The sequence below is a fragment of the Procambarus clarkii genome, chromosome 43 (genome assembly GCF_040958095.1).
Source record: "Procambarus clarkii isolate CNS0578487 chromosome 43, FALCON_Pclarkii_2.0, whole genome shotgun sequence".
NCBI classification, from domain to species: Eukaryota; Metazoa; Arthropoda; class Malacostraca; order Decapoda; family Cambaridae; genus Procambarus; species Procambarus clarkii.
Genome location: NC_091192.1, coordinates 13299511 through 13313983, shown reverse-complemented (window position 1 = coordinate 13313983; position 14473 = coordinate 13299511). Strand labels below are relative to the sequence as shown.

The 14473-nt window shown below is 46.0% G+C and overlaps 1 protein-coding gene across 3 annotated transcripts in view; it reads right to left on the bottom strand.

Annotated features, from left to right (window-relative positions):
• Nucleotides 1–13996, bottom strand: part of LOC123755769 (uncharacterized) — a 55966-nt gene extending 41970 nt beyond the window's left edge. For 2 of the 3 annotated variants that reach the window (XM_045738545.2, XM_045738546.2), the window contains exon 1: nt 13503–13996. The gene's annotated coding sequence lies outside the window, so the exon portion shown is untranslated. The remainder of the gene's footprint in view (nt 1–13502) is intronic. The other variant, XM_069300053.1, reaches the window with a different exon arrangement.
• Nucleotides 13997–14473: the final 477 nt, after the last annotated feature.

The window sequence follows — 14473 nt, the reverse complement described above, 5'->3', positions numbered from 1 at the left end:
CAATCTCAGATACTACATACAAAGACCATAAGCTCATTGAAGTGCGAACTAGCATAAATAACGGTAGTAGGTCTAAGAGACCCAACAAGCGAGAAGGAGTATTCAATCAATTCAATTTCAACAATAGGAGGATTGACTGGGAAAAAATAAATGTAGAGCTTGCAACCATTCACTGGGAGACGGTCTTAAGCGACACAACTCCCACACAGGGAATAGCTCAACTGACAGCTGAAGCTTACAAGGTCTGCTTGAAGCACGTGCCTGTGAGGAGGGGCAGAAAGAGGACCACTCTAGAAAAAGAACGGAGACGACTGTACAGGAGAAGGAAAAAAATAACGGAAATGTTTCGGCAGACACAACTATCACAAGCAAGGAAAACAAGCCTAAGCAGGGAGATCGAAGAAATAGAACAAACGTTGAAGCGATCATATGAGTCTGAGGAAATGGAATTGGAACAGACAGCTATACAAGAGATAAGGAAAAATCCAAAATATTTTTTCACATACGCAAAATCAAAATCCAAAACCTCGACCAGTATTGGACCGTTAATTACAAATGAAGGTACGTACACAGAGGACAACAAAGAGATTAGTGAAATTCTAAGAGGCCAGTATGAGGCTATGTTTAGCACACCAATAAACAACATGAAAGTTGATGACCCAGACAGCTTCTTTATGAATGACATTCAAGCTGCAGATAATATAACGGATATTACCACAAACTCGGAAGACTTTGAAAGAGAAATTGACAATATGCCTATGCACTCAGCTCCTGGGCCTGACTCATGAAATTCAATATTCATAAAGAAATGTAAAGTACCAGTAGCGACAGCACTCAGCGTAATATGGAGAAAGAGCCTGGATACAGGGGAGATACCAGCAGCACTTAAATCTGCAGATATAGCTCCGTTGCACAAGGAGGGGGGGAGTAAAGTCTTAGCAAAAAATTATCGGACAAAGCACTAACATTACACATAATAAAAGTGTTTGAAAGAGTGATTAGAAATCAAATTTCTAGTTTTATGGAAAACAATGAATTGCACAATCCAGGACAACATGGATTTAGAGCGGGAAGATCCTGTCTGTCACAGTTACTCAACCACCATGACAAAATCACAGAAGCCCTAGAAGAAAAGCAAAATGCAGATGTTGTATACACAGACTTTGCAAAGGCGTTCGACAAATGTGACCATGGGGTGATAGCTCACAAAATGAGGTCAATGGGAATAACTGGAAAAGTAGGACGCTGGATACTCAATTTCCTGTCGAACAGAACACAAAGAGTAACAGTCAATCGGATAAAATCGAGTCCAAGCGATGTTAAAAGCTCTGTACCTCAAGGTACAGTCCTTGCACCGCTACTGTTCCTCATTCTTATATCTGATATAGACAAAAATACACGTCACAGCTTCGTGTCGTCCTTTGCAGATGACACAAAAATCAGCATGAAAATTACCTCTGCTGAAGACATTGAAAAACTACAAGCAGATGTCAACAAAGTTTTTGATTGGGCAGCAGAAAATAACATGATGTTTAACAGTGATAAATTTCAGGTACTCAGGTACGGCAAAAATGAGGATCTGAAACACAATACAGGGTACAAAACACAATCGAATCTTCCCATAGTAGAAAAACAGCATGTCAAGGATTTGTGAATAATGATGTCCGACGATCTAACGTTTAGGGAGCATAACCAAACAAATATCGCGTCAGCTAGAAATATGATCAGATGAATTACGAGAACTTTCAAATCTAAGGATCCCATCACAATGGTTGTACTCTTCAAGTCACTTGTGTTGTCCCGTCTCGAGTACTGCTCAGTACTCACTTCCCCCTTCAGAGCAGGAGAGATTGCTGAAATAGAGGGAACACAGAGAACATATACGGCACGCATAGACGAGATAAAACACCTAAATTATTGGGATCGTCTCAAAGCTCTCCAAATGTACTCTCTAGAAAGGAGACGAGAGAGATACCAAATAATATACACATGGAAAATACTGGAGGGCCAGGTCCCAAATCTACACAGTAAAATAACAACGTACTGGAGTGAACGATATGGAAGAAAATGCAAGATTGAACCAGTGAAGAGCAGAGGTGCCATAGGCACAATCAGAGAGCACTGTATAAACATCAGAGGTCCGCGGTTGTTCAACGTCCTCCCAGCGACTATAGGAAATATTGCCGGAACAACCGTGGACATCTTCAAGAGAAAACTGGACGGTTTTCTAAGAGAAGTTCCGGATCAGCCGGGCTGTGGTGGGTATGTGGGCCTGCGGGCCGCTCCAAGCAACAGCCTGGTGGACCAGACTCTCACAAGTCGAGCCTGGCCTCGGGCCGGGCTTGGGGAGTAGAAGAATTCCCAGAACCCCATCAACCAGGTATCAACCAGATCACACGATTGCAATAAATAAAAATAAATATTATTACAAATGAACACATTGCAATAAGATAACCCGTACGGAAGTTCTGTACGCTTTTATCCCTGATAGAGCCATGAAGTGAACCAATTACCGAGAAAAGGTCCGAAACCAATCAGATTCTTCTTTTAAGGGATTTCATCTAAAATCCCTGAATAGAGGGATTTCTTCATCATAGAGGTTTAGATGTATGAATACTTGATCTGGTCCAAAATGTCACTGGCGCCGCCTTGTTTATCTTTTTGGGTCACGTGTCCTACACAATTGACTCGTAAACAAATTGTTCCGGGTTCGATTCCCGGTTATGCCGAGATGTGTGGGAACGTCTGCTTGCACCTGATGCCTCTGTTCATTAAGTAGTAATTAGGAACAAGGTGCAACTGCTGTTGATTCCTTCCAGCGGATGATTAACTGTTATGCCAAAGGAGACCTCAAGCCTAAAGGCGCTATCAGGCTTCCTGGCCCGACACAGGTAAGCCATACTGGCTGGACTCCGAGACTCACGACCATCAAGTGTTCACAGCCTGGGTGCGCTCCGTCATTGACTATGGAGCACCAGTCTTGTGCAATTGTTCCCAAAGTGATATGAAAAGGCTTGAAAGCATACAAAATGAAGCCATGACAATCATTATTGGAGTTCCATGAACTGCCAAAACATCTAATCTACGAGAGGAGTTGTCCCTCTCCAGTGTCAAAAGCAGAGTGAAGGAACGGAATGCTGAGCTTACAATTAAGATAGCCAGAGACCCCATTACAATATTGCCAAGAAAAAAATGAGTTTTATGCTACCTACAGGAGGCAAAGGAAAATAAAAAATGCCATTACGGATCAGTCTGCTACCTCGAAGAACTTCACCTGCTTGAGCAAGTCCGTGAGCTCATGCCTGTAGAGAGGTTATCTCCCTGGGTGGATGACTCATGCAGGATTATTATCAGCAAGATGACAAGGAAGAAGTCCAACATGATACCACAAGAAATGAGGCACAAGTATCTTGAGGAAGTTTATAAAGAAGCTGAAAATGAATTAGATCAAATCTACAATGACGGGTCATCCAATCTTGTCAATGGCAGGGCTGGTGCAGCACACACTGTAATTAGGAATTAGTGTATTGCCTTTCAACACGGAAATAAGGAAAAGCACGTATTAAGAACTATGCCTCTTCAACGCAAGCAGAGCTAACTGCCATTGTTATGGCGTTAAGATTCCTTGAAACACTAATGGTGCAGTGATCTGCACCGACTCAAAAGCAGCACTACTAAGCCTTAGTAAAAATCGGGCACAAAATCTTGCGATTGTCGCTGAAATCAAGAGAGTTGTGAGAGTACTAACCAATCAGAGAAGAGTCGTCAAGTTTCTGTGGATCCCCTCCCATGTTGGAATATGTGGGAATGAACGAGCAGATGTGCTGGCTGCTGAAGGAGACCATATTGAATACTTCATACCTAAGACTCTGCTTCAAATTAGAGGTATTATCAGGCAATATCACCGTGACAAGGTAACTGAGGAAAGGAGGATAGAAGAACTAATCAGTAAATCTGTACGATGGTACAACATGGTTGCTGCTGGCAATCCCAATCATTATGAACGAAGAGGAGGTGGACGAGGGAGAGAATCAGTAATAGAGAGAATCCGTCTTGGATACAAATACCCATGGAGATATGGAATGGTAACAGCAGTTGATCAGCGGAATTGCAGAATCTGTGGTGACAGTAACGGACACCGCCTTGACCACTATCTACGTGAATGTGAACACCTGAGAGACATTACAAATATACGTAGTATAATAAACCCCACATTGAGTTAGGAAAAATATTATTTATCAAATATACATTTTGTTCTTAAAAAATTTCCCCATTTTGTATCCGCAAGATAGCGTAAGAATTTAAAGGTTGATAAATGATAATCGTCTCGTTTGAGGAGCTGTTCACTTGAGACAGTTAAGCAAGTCCCAGCTGTGTCTGGGTACAAGTGACAGGATGAACAACCCAGCGGGTTTTCTTCCTATTAGGGAGTGTTGTACATGCTGCTATGGCGGTGTGTCCACTCACAGGATGAGTGGCGCTGCCCAATACTGTCACTATGGCGGTGTGTCCACTCACAGGATGAGTGGCGCTGCCCAATACTGTCACTATGGCGGTGTGTCCACTCACAGGATGAGTGGCGCTGCCCAATACTGTCACTATGGCGGTGTGTCCACTCACAGGATGAGTGACGCTGCCCAATACTGTCACTATGGCGGTGTGTCCACTCACAGGATGAGTGACGCTGCCCAATACTGTCACTATGGCGGTGTGTTCACTCACAGGATGAGTGGCGCTGCCCAATACTGTCACTATGGCGGTGTGTCCACTCACAGGATGAGTGGCGCTGCCCAATACTGTCACTATGGCAGTGTGTCCACTCACAGGATGAGTGACGCTGCCCAATACTGTCACTATGGCGGTGTGTCCACTCACAGGATGAGTGACGCTGCCCAATACTGTCACTATGGCGGTGTGTTCACTCACAGGATGAGTGGCGCTGCCCAATACTGTCACTATGGCGGTGTGTCCACTCACAGGATGAGTGACGCTGCCCAATACTGTCACTATGGCGGTGTGTTCACTCACAGGATGAGTGGCGCTGCCCAATACTGTCACTATGGCGGTGTGTCCACTCACAGGATGAGTGACGCTGCCCAATACTGTCACAATGGCGGTGTGTTCACTCACAGGATGAGTGGCGCTGCCCAATACTGTCACTATGGCGGTGTGTTCACTCACAGGATGAGTGGCGCTGCCCAATACTGTCACTATGGCGGTGTGTTCACTCACAGGATGAGTGGCGCTGCCCAATACTGTCACTATGGCGGTGTGTCCACTCACAGGATGGGTGGCGCTGCCCAATACTGTCACTATGGCGGTGTGTTCACTCACAGGATGAGTGACGCTGCCCAATACTGTCACTATGGCGGTGTGTTCACTCACAGGATGAGTGGCGCTGCCCAATACTGTCACTATGGCGGTGTGTCCACTCACAGGATGAGTGGCGCTGCCCAATACTGTCACTATGGCGGTGTGTCCACTCACAGGATGAGTGACGCTGCCCAATACTGTCACTATGGCGGTATGTTCATTCACAGGATGAGTGACGCTGCCCAATACTGTCACTATGGCGGTGTGTTCACTCACAGGATGAGTGGCGCTGCCCAATACTGTCACTATGGCGGTGTGTCCACTCACAGGATGAGTGACGCTGCCCAATACTGTCACTATGGCGGTGTGTCCACTCACAGGATGAGTGGCGCTGCCCAATACTGTCACTATGGCAGTGTGTCCACTCACAGGATGAGTGGCGCTGCCCAATAAACTCGACCCTCCTTACCTTGCGATGATTTCGGGCTCTACGTCCCCGCGGCCCGGTCCCCGACCTGAGGCTTCCTGGTCCTTTTGCCTCCTCGAGGCAAAATAATTTATGTTTAAGGGGAACAAGACCCTTGTCCATACAGGAGCACACGGCCTACCCAGAGAGGCTCAGTCTGTCTGATCCTGATGTTTGGGTAGGTAGACTTTTGGCTGTAAACCAAACACACTGGAACTGCTTATGTGGGTAACTTGATGGGGGGGGGGGGTACCTGGCTCTCTCTCTCAACCTTCCTCCCCTCTCTCATCTCTTTACCTAGTCTAAAATATAAAAGTTTTAGAGGTATATCTGTATTTTTTATTATTTTCCACCACAGACGTGGCCATACATTTTCTGTGCTACTCAACACATATAGAGTTTTTCTATCCTCCGTGGACAAGGCTAGAGACAGAGTACTTACATGTATGTTGTCCTACATGATCAGGGTTCGAGATATGCTCTCTTACATATAGTATTGAGCGCTCAACCACATAACGTGATTAATGTATGTTTACATTGGAGAAATGCAACTCTAACCAGCTTACACATATATAAATATATATGTATGTGTGTTTATATATATGTGAAAAAGACTGCAGGAACGCGCAAGCCATAGATCACTAAGAACTCTAAATGACCCGACTAGGATTCGAACCCATGACGTCGAGGATCACCCCTAAATGTACACATTACCGTGACCACCGCACCATTGACCGTGCTATGGTCACGGCACTGTGTACGTTTAGTGGTAATTCTGCACGTCGTGGGTTCGAATCCTGGTCGGGTCATTTAGAGTTCTTAGTGATATTTACATATATTTACGTCTCTCCTACTTTGACATGTTAACATAACTGCTATAGAAACTACTGTGTTATTAACCACTTGATCATAGAAGGTGATTAAGGTGTTTTTAGAAGCTCAGGTTATAGTTACATCACAAACATTGTGTAACTGATCTTGGGTACAGTCCAGTATATCAAGTGTTATTCAGTTAATATTTGAAGAGTTCAGCGTATTTTAACCCAGGGAAGCCAAAGTCAGTCAATATGGGATATTCTTCAATATAATGTTCATGGGAGTGCATGTCTTCTCTTTCACAAAGTTGACACATGGTGTATTCAACATTAAAGTGTTGAATAAGTTGCCAGATACGTCTTTATCGCAGGCGTGTTCTGGCCACTATAATATCACATTCCCAAGTTCTTGCTCTATTAGTTCCATTTATACATTTACATTGCTTGAATGAAGGACGTACTTTTTTTATAACTTTAGGTACATGTGCATTAGTGCAGCTACCCCTAGACTATATGAAGGGAGAGTACAGTGTGTCAAAAAGCTAGCGACGTGGTACTAAAAAAACTCCTCATCACTCAGGATCGTTAGTCATACAGAGGCATGTGATAAACAGTCTGCACTGGCAGACTCTGGCTGCATTATGAGGATGTCATGAACACAAGAGTGAATAAGGTAGGACGTAATTGACCAGGAACAGGTGTCAAAACGCTACGAGAAACACACGGTCGATTTGATTTCAGACCATAAAAATCTCAGGGGTTGCAATATATGCCAAAGTTTCTAAAAGCATGGCACTTGGGCAGACTCCGACTGCAATGTGACACTCACGTAACCCTTCTTCCCCCTCACCCTGGGCAAGGCTAGCCCCAGACCGTAATTAAAGCAGAGAACAATATAGGTCACACCCCCATCACCCGCCACAATGTCGCAGGAAGAACTTCGGGGGGGAAGGGGGGGGGGGGGGTGAACACGAAGCTCTAAAAACGCTCACAAGACGAACAGAATTACACACTTGTCCACTGGATCGAACCAGCAGGATCGAGCCAGTTCCCCGGGTCGCCGGCAACTCTCTGCGCCCCCTTCCCCCCGCCCCGCTACAATCGCCGCCCCCTTCCCCCCAAGAAGGTCTTGACTGAATTGATCGAGAACTCGCTTAACTCTCCACGGTGACCAGACGCTGATAACTACCACTCTACACGCCAACAGTACCAGGGATCAACCGCTGCTCAGGCTGGTACAATGTGTTTCATCATAACGAGGCCTCATTATCACCGCCAGTTATACGCTCTCAAGTAATTATAAATATTTTAACAAGATTAATGTCACATTAACTCATAATTCTCATAAATTAGCGCTAGTTTCAGTATTTATTGTTAATTCTGGTGCAGCCTCGGTAATAGATTTGCAGCTACCATGACTGTCTAAGGTAACTGGCTACACCTACCCTCACTGTCTAAGGTGACTGGCTACACCTACCCTCACTGTCTAAGGTGACTGGTTACACCTACCCTCACTGTCTAAGGTGACTGGCTACACCTACCCTCACTGTCTAAGGTAACTGGCTACACCTACCCTCACTGTCTAAGGTGACTGGCTACACCTACCCTCACTGTCTAAGGTAACTGGCTACACCTACCCTCACTGTCTAAGGTAACTGGCTACACCTACCCTCACTGTCTAAGGTGACTGGCTACACCTACCCTCACTGTCTAAGGTAACTGGCTACACCTACCCTCACTGTCTAAGGTGACTGGCTACACCTACCCTCACTGTCTAAGGTAACTGGCTACACCTACCCTCACTGTCTAAGGTGACTGGCTACACCTACCCTCACTGTCTAAGGTAACTGGCTACACCTACCCTCACTGTCTAAGGTGACTGGCTACACCTACCCTCACTGTCTAAGGTGACTGGCTACACCTACCCTCACTGTCTAAGGTGACTGGCTACACCTACCCTCACTGTCTAAGGTAACTGGCTACACCTACCCTCACTGTCTAAGGTGACTGGCTACACCTACCCTCACTGTCTAAGGTAACTGGCTACACCTACCCTCACTGTCTAAGGTAACTGGCTACACCTACCCTCACTGTCTAAGGTAACTGGCTACACCTACCCTCACTGTCTAAGGTGACTGGTTACACCTACCCTCACTGTCTAAGGTAACTGGCTACACCTACCCTCACTGTCTAAGGTAACTGGCTACACCAACCCTCACTGTCTAAGGTGACTGGCTACACCTAAACCTCACTGTCTAAGGTGACTGGCTACACCTACCCTCACTGTCTAAGGTGACTGGCTACACCTAAACCTCACTGTCTAAGGTGACTGGCTACACCTACCCTCACTGTCTAAGGTGACTGGCTACACCTACCCTCACTGTCTAAGGTAACTGGCTACACCTACCCTCACTGTCTAAGGTGACTGGCTACACCTACCCTCACTGTCTAAGGTGACTGGCTACACCTACCCTCACTGTCTAAGGTAACTGGCTACACCTACCCTCACTGTCTAAGGTGACTGGCTACACCTACCCTCACTGTCTAAGGTAACTGGCTACACCTACCCTCACTGTCTAAGGTAACTGCCTACACCTACCCTCACTGTCTAAGGTAACTGGCTACACCTACCCTCACTGTCTAAGGTGACTGGCTACACCTACCCTCACTGTCTAAGGTGACTGGCTACACCTACCCTCACTGTCTAAGGTGACTGGCTACACCTACCCCCCCCCCCCCAAGGCTCCTGTTCCATGGAGACCTTTGTAAAGTATTCGTCAGAGTGTAGACAGCATCGCAATTTGTGTCTTATTAAAGTTTAATTCAAAGTGTCAGAAGCGTCGTGATGGAGAGTATTTTCTGGAGTATTTTGAAAGTTAAACATTAGTGCTCTGCCCGGCTGTAGGGCTCGTGTGTGTGTGTGTGTGTGTGCAAAGACGGAGATTCACTAGTCCGCCCGTGGTACTATTTACCTGCGCAGGTGTTTGTTAATAATAAACATGGCTCGATACACACACACACACACACACACACACACACACACACACACACACACACACACACACACACACACGTATGCAGAGGATGGCTAATCATATACCTGGCTCTACACCTGTGGAGAGTTGAGGCAGTTTGTTGAAAGGTGAGTTTTGCATCAAGAAGTTCGAAGGGTATTAGTGGGAATTTTTAATTCAGACATGAAGTGAAGGCAGAGCCCAGTGGTACCAGTATTGGAAACGGGTTTGGGATGAACGAAATTTATGTTAGCTGGAAAATAGGCACAGATGATAAAATCTAAGGGGCATCCAAGGCCAGAGAAAGATTTATAAATAAAATAAATTTCAGAATCAAGACACACTGAATGTAAACAGAGCAGAAAAAATATATCGAGAATGAATAACTTTCTTCGTGTAAATGGTAAAGGATGATGGGATATGGGAACAGACAAGCAACACGACTGGTGGAACAAGTTGCAGGAACAAACTGGGATAATTTGGAAGACGCTCATCTGAATAAGGGAGTCCCTGAAGGATATAACACAAAGATTTAGTGAGACGTGAAACTGGAGGAATGTGACAAGTTGGGTCCCTCGAGGCTCGGACCTCAGAACACGACCGTTACTAATTTATGTGAATAACTGATTCGATGTGTGAGCTCTTGTGTGTCAATGGTTGTTAGATGTGTGAGCTCGTGTGTGTGTATGGTTGTTAGATGTGTGAGCTCTTGTGTGTCAATGGTTGTTAGATGTGTGAGCTCTTGTGTGTCAATGGTTGTTAGATGTGTGAGCTCTTGTGTGTGTATGGTTGTTAGATGTGTGAGCTCTTGTGTGTCAATGGTTGTTAGATGTGTGAGCTCTTGTGTGTCAATGGTTGTTAGATGTGTGAGCTCTTGTGTGTGTATGGTTGTTAGATGTGTGAGCTCTTGTGTGTCAATGGTTGTTAGATGTGTGAGCTCTTGTGTGTCAATGGTTGTTAGATGTGTGAGCTCTTGTGTGTGTCAATGGTTGTTAGATGTGTGAGCTCTTGTGTGTCAATGGTTGTTAGATGTGTGAGCTCTTGTGTGTCAATGGTTGTTAGATGTGTGAGCTCTTGTGTGTCAATGGTTGTTAGATGTGTGAGCTGTTGTGTGTGTATGGTTGTTAGATGTGTGAGCTCTTGTGTGTCAATGGTTGTTAGATGTGTGAGCTCTTGTGTGTCAATGGTTGTTAGATGTGTGAGCTCTTGTGTGTCAATGGTTGTTAGATGTGTGAGCTCTTGTGTGTCTATGGTTGTTAGATGTGTGAGCTCTTGTGTGTCTATGGTTGCAAATGAGTGAGCTCTTGTGTGTCTATGGTTGTTAGATGAGTGAGCTCTTGTGTGTGTATGGTTGTTAGATGTGTGAGCTCTTGTGTGTGTATGGTTGTTAGATGTGTGAGCTCTTGTGTGTCAATGGTTGTTAGATGTGTGGGCTCTTGTGTGTCAATGGTTGTTAGATGTGTGAGCTCTTGTGTGTCAATGGTTGTTAGATGAGTGAGCTCTTGTGTGTGTATGGTTGTTAGATGTGTGAGCTCTTGTGTGTGTATGGTTGTTAGATGTGTGAGCTCTTGTGTGTCAATGGTTGTTAGATGTGTGGGCTCTTGTGTGTCAATGGTTGTTAGATGTGTGAGCTCTTGTGTGTCAATGGTTGTTAGATGTGTGAGCTCTTGTGTGTGTATGGTTGTTAGATGTGTGAGCTCTTGTGTGTCAATGGTTGTAAAAAGAATCTAAGAAAGAAAGAAAGTAATACTGATAATAGACCATTACAAACATACAGTAAATTTAAAATGGGTTGTATTTTGTTTGTTTTGTACTAAAGAACGTATTGTCCCGTAACAATAAATACCCCTATTATGTGTTACCCACATACGTAATACATAATATATTTAATATCTGTCCCACCCACTCCCACCCCCCCCCCTCCTCTTTGTCTGTCCAACACACTTCCCATTAGACAATCGACTTGAGAATGGTCCAGGACGGACTGAAACGTCGTCGTCCCTTCGCCTTCTAGTGTGTCGTTAACACACTTGCCATTACATTAAACGAAAATAAACTAGAAGTGCGGGCGCCTTATGGTTGATAATGTTCCATCAGGCAGGTAAGGAACATTGCTCAGCTCGCGATGTTAGAGCTGCGTATCGCTAATTCTGGAGGTGAATCGATTGTCAGTGTCACCAAGGTCGCTGTGTTTACCTTAGTGTCTGCTCTTCATGTATACTTTTATTCCAGAGTTCTAAATATTCCAGTCAACTCTCAGTATACATCATATACACTGAGGAGATACACTTTTGCAGTGTGTATACCACCATGTTGAAGAAGGAAAGAAGAACACACTGACACCATATGAGGACGACTCGTCATCTACAGATGAGCAAGAATCATCAACACGAGGGAAGGTTTACAACTTTCAGCCCTATGAGTAAGACAGCTTTACACCTCAACACGACGTTTATTGGCATAAGAGGCTCGGCCTCTGACACTATGTTTAGACACACACTGTCTGATACTTGTCGGCAGCTGCCCGCAAGTGTCGGCAGTAGCCGGTCCGCAAGTGTCGGCAGCAGCTGCCCGCAAGTGTCGGCAGTAGCTGCCCGCAAGTGTCGGCAGCAGCTGCCCGCAAGTGTCGGCAGCAGCTGCCCGCAAGTGTCGGCAGTAGCTGCCCGCAAGTGTCGGCAGCAGCCGGGCCCGCAAGTGTCGGCAGCAGCCGGTCCGCAAGTGTCGGCAGCAGCTGCCCGCAAGTGTCGGCAGCAGCTGCCCGCAAGTGTCGGCAGCAGCCGGGCCCGCAAGTGTCGGCAGCAGCCGGTCCGCAAGTGTCGGCAGCAGCCGGGCCCGCAAGTGTCGGCAGTAGCCGGCACGCAAGTGTCGGCAGCAGCCGGGCCCGCAAGTGTCGGCAGCAGCCGGGCCCGCAAGTGTCGGCAGCAGCCGGGCCCGCAAGTGTCGGCAGCAGCCGGCCCGCAAGTGTCGGCAGATAAGTGCTGTTAACTTCGTTAAATTGAATATCTATATTTATATGAATTTACCCGAGGGGCCACCATCACCATCTGCCATCTGAGGACACAAAGCCGGCGGCTTGTCAAAAGATACAAGGCACTGAGGGGAATAGACAAGGTGGACAAGGACAGCCTCGAAGTTGAGAGAACGTAGGACACAAATGGAAGCTGGAAACCTAACCAAGCCGAAGGACCTTAAGGAAATACTCGCACCTTGTACGGGTGGTCAGGGAGTGGAGTGCACTAAGAGAAGAAGTTGTGGAAGCCACCTCCATCCACAACTTCTAGGTCAGATTCAACGGAGATTTCGAACGCTAGAATAATTAAGATTCATCGCAACAGGTGCAACATGGCTAGTAGGTGGGGCATGAAGAGCTAGAGCTCGCTCTCCCGGAGTACAATAGGTAAGCACACCTCTCAATGTGAACTATCCCTTGTACTCACCTAGTTGAGCTTGCGGGGGTTGAGCTCTGGCTCTTTCGGTTCGCCTCTCAACTATTAATCAACACTCCCCCCCCCCCACACACACAGAAAGCAGCCCGTAACAGCTGTGTAACTCCCAGGTACCTATTTACTGCTAGGTAACAGGGGCATCAGGGTGAAAGAAACTGCCCACTTGTTTCTTCCATCGCGGGGGACCCCCGGGCCATAGGATTACAAGTCCCGAGCGCTCACCACTCAGCCTCCCCCCCCCCCCCGCCGTGAACTATAGTTCACAAGGGATAGTTGTAACTCCTGACCTACAACTGGAACTAACAAAGTAACACATGAACAAGCAGTCCGTGCTACTGCTACCTATACAAGGTAGAAGCAGAGGCCAGGTTGTGCAGGTGACGCATCAGCTGTGTTTACATTAAGTATGGAAACGAAGGAACTGCGTGTGAAAGAGCGCGTCACTTACCATCAATTACTTAAGGAGTGAGAACTTGAGGATGTGGGCGGGTGAGCCCGGTGAGGACACCCAACAACCCAGCAGCCCCCGAGGCCCTCATTACGTGCTTGCTGGCGTACTGTAGCCGAGACACACTGTAGCGATGCTATACAACAGTCACACGTGGCACAACTTCAGCACCTAGCTCGGTACTGTCCTAGTTCACACATCACCAGTAGTCATTCCTTCTGTTAAACATGACTCGAGTTTGACAATTATCTTTGTACCCTAATTTTCTTACCATTAGGTTTTCTCCTCTTTGTGCAGTTCACAACACATGACCGCTCTACACATTCCTTTTGGAAATGTAATTTTCCCTTTTACGCGATACGTTACAGCTGAAATCAACCGTTCCCGTTGGCTGGTGGCGGCGCTGGAGCGGTTCCTTGGTTAGTATTAGCAGACGCAGCGCCACACACCCGCTCCTCCAGGTTCCCGGCGGTAAGCCACACTGTCGCTCGATCCAGCGGCCACCCAACCTAGTAGATCCAACACCACCACTCACCCACCCGCTAAGGTAACTATGGTCGAAAATTCTAACTTCTAGCTAAGGAATATCGCTCCCCCCACCTTGCTTATCGTGGCGTAGCACTTCCTTGCTCCATATTGGTGACGTAGGCTCGTGTTTACGTCGCTTAGTGACAAACAAAATACTGGTAACTAGAGTTCATTCTTATTTTTATCAATAAACACGTATCAGAGAAAAGTGGCTTTTATTATAATAATTTGATCATGCGTCTACCATTCAATCGCCAAATAACTACTTGCACAACCCACTGCACATTCTTATGCATAAATATACAAAAAATATATATTATATGCTTAAAATAACTGCTATTACTGTATTCTTCCGTATAATAACAATATTCATTATTTATTGAAAACAAAATATTATATTGGGTCTTATTACAGTATTTCCATAGAAGGTAATTATATACTTT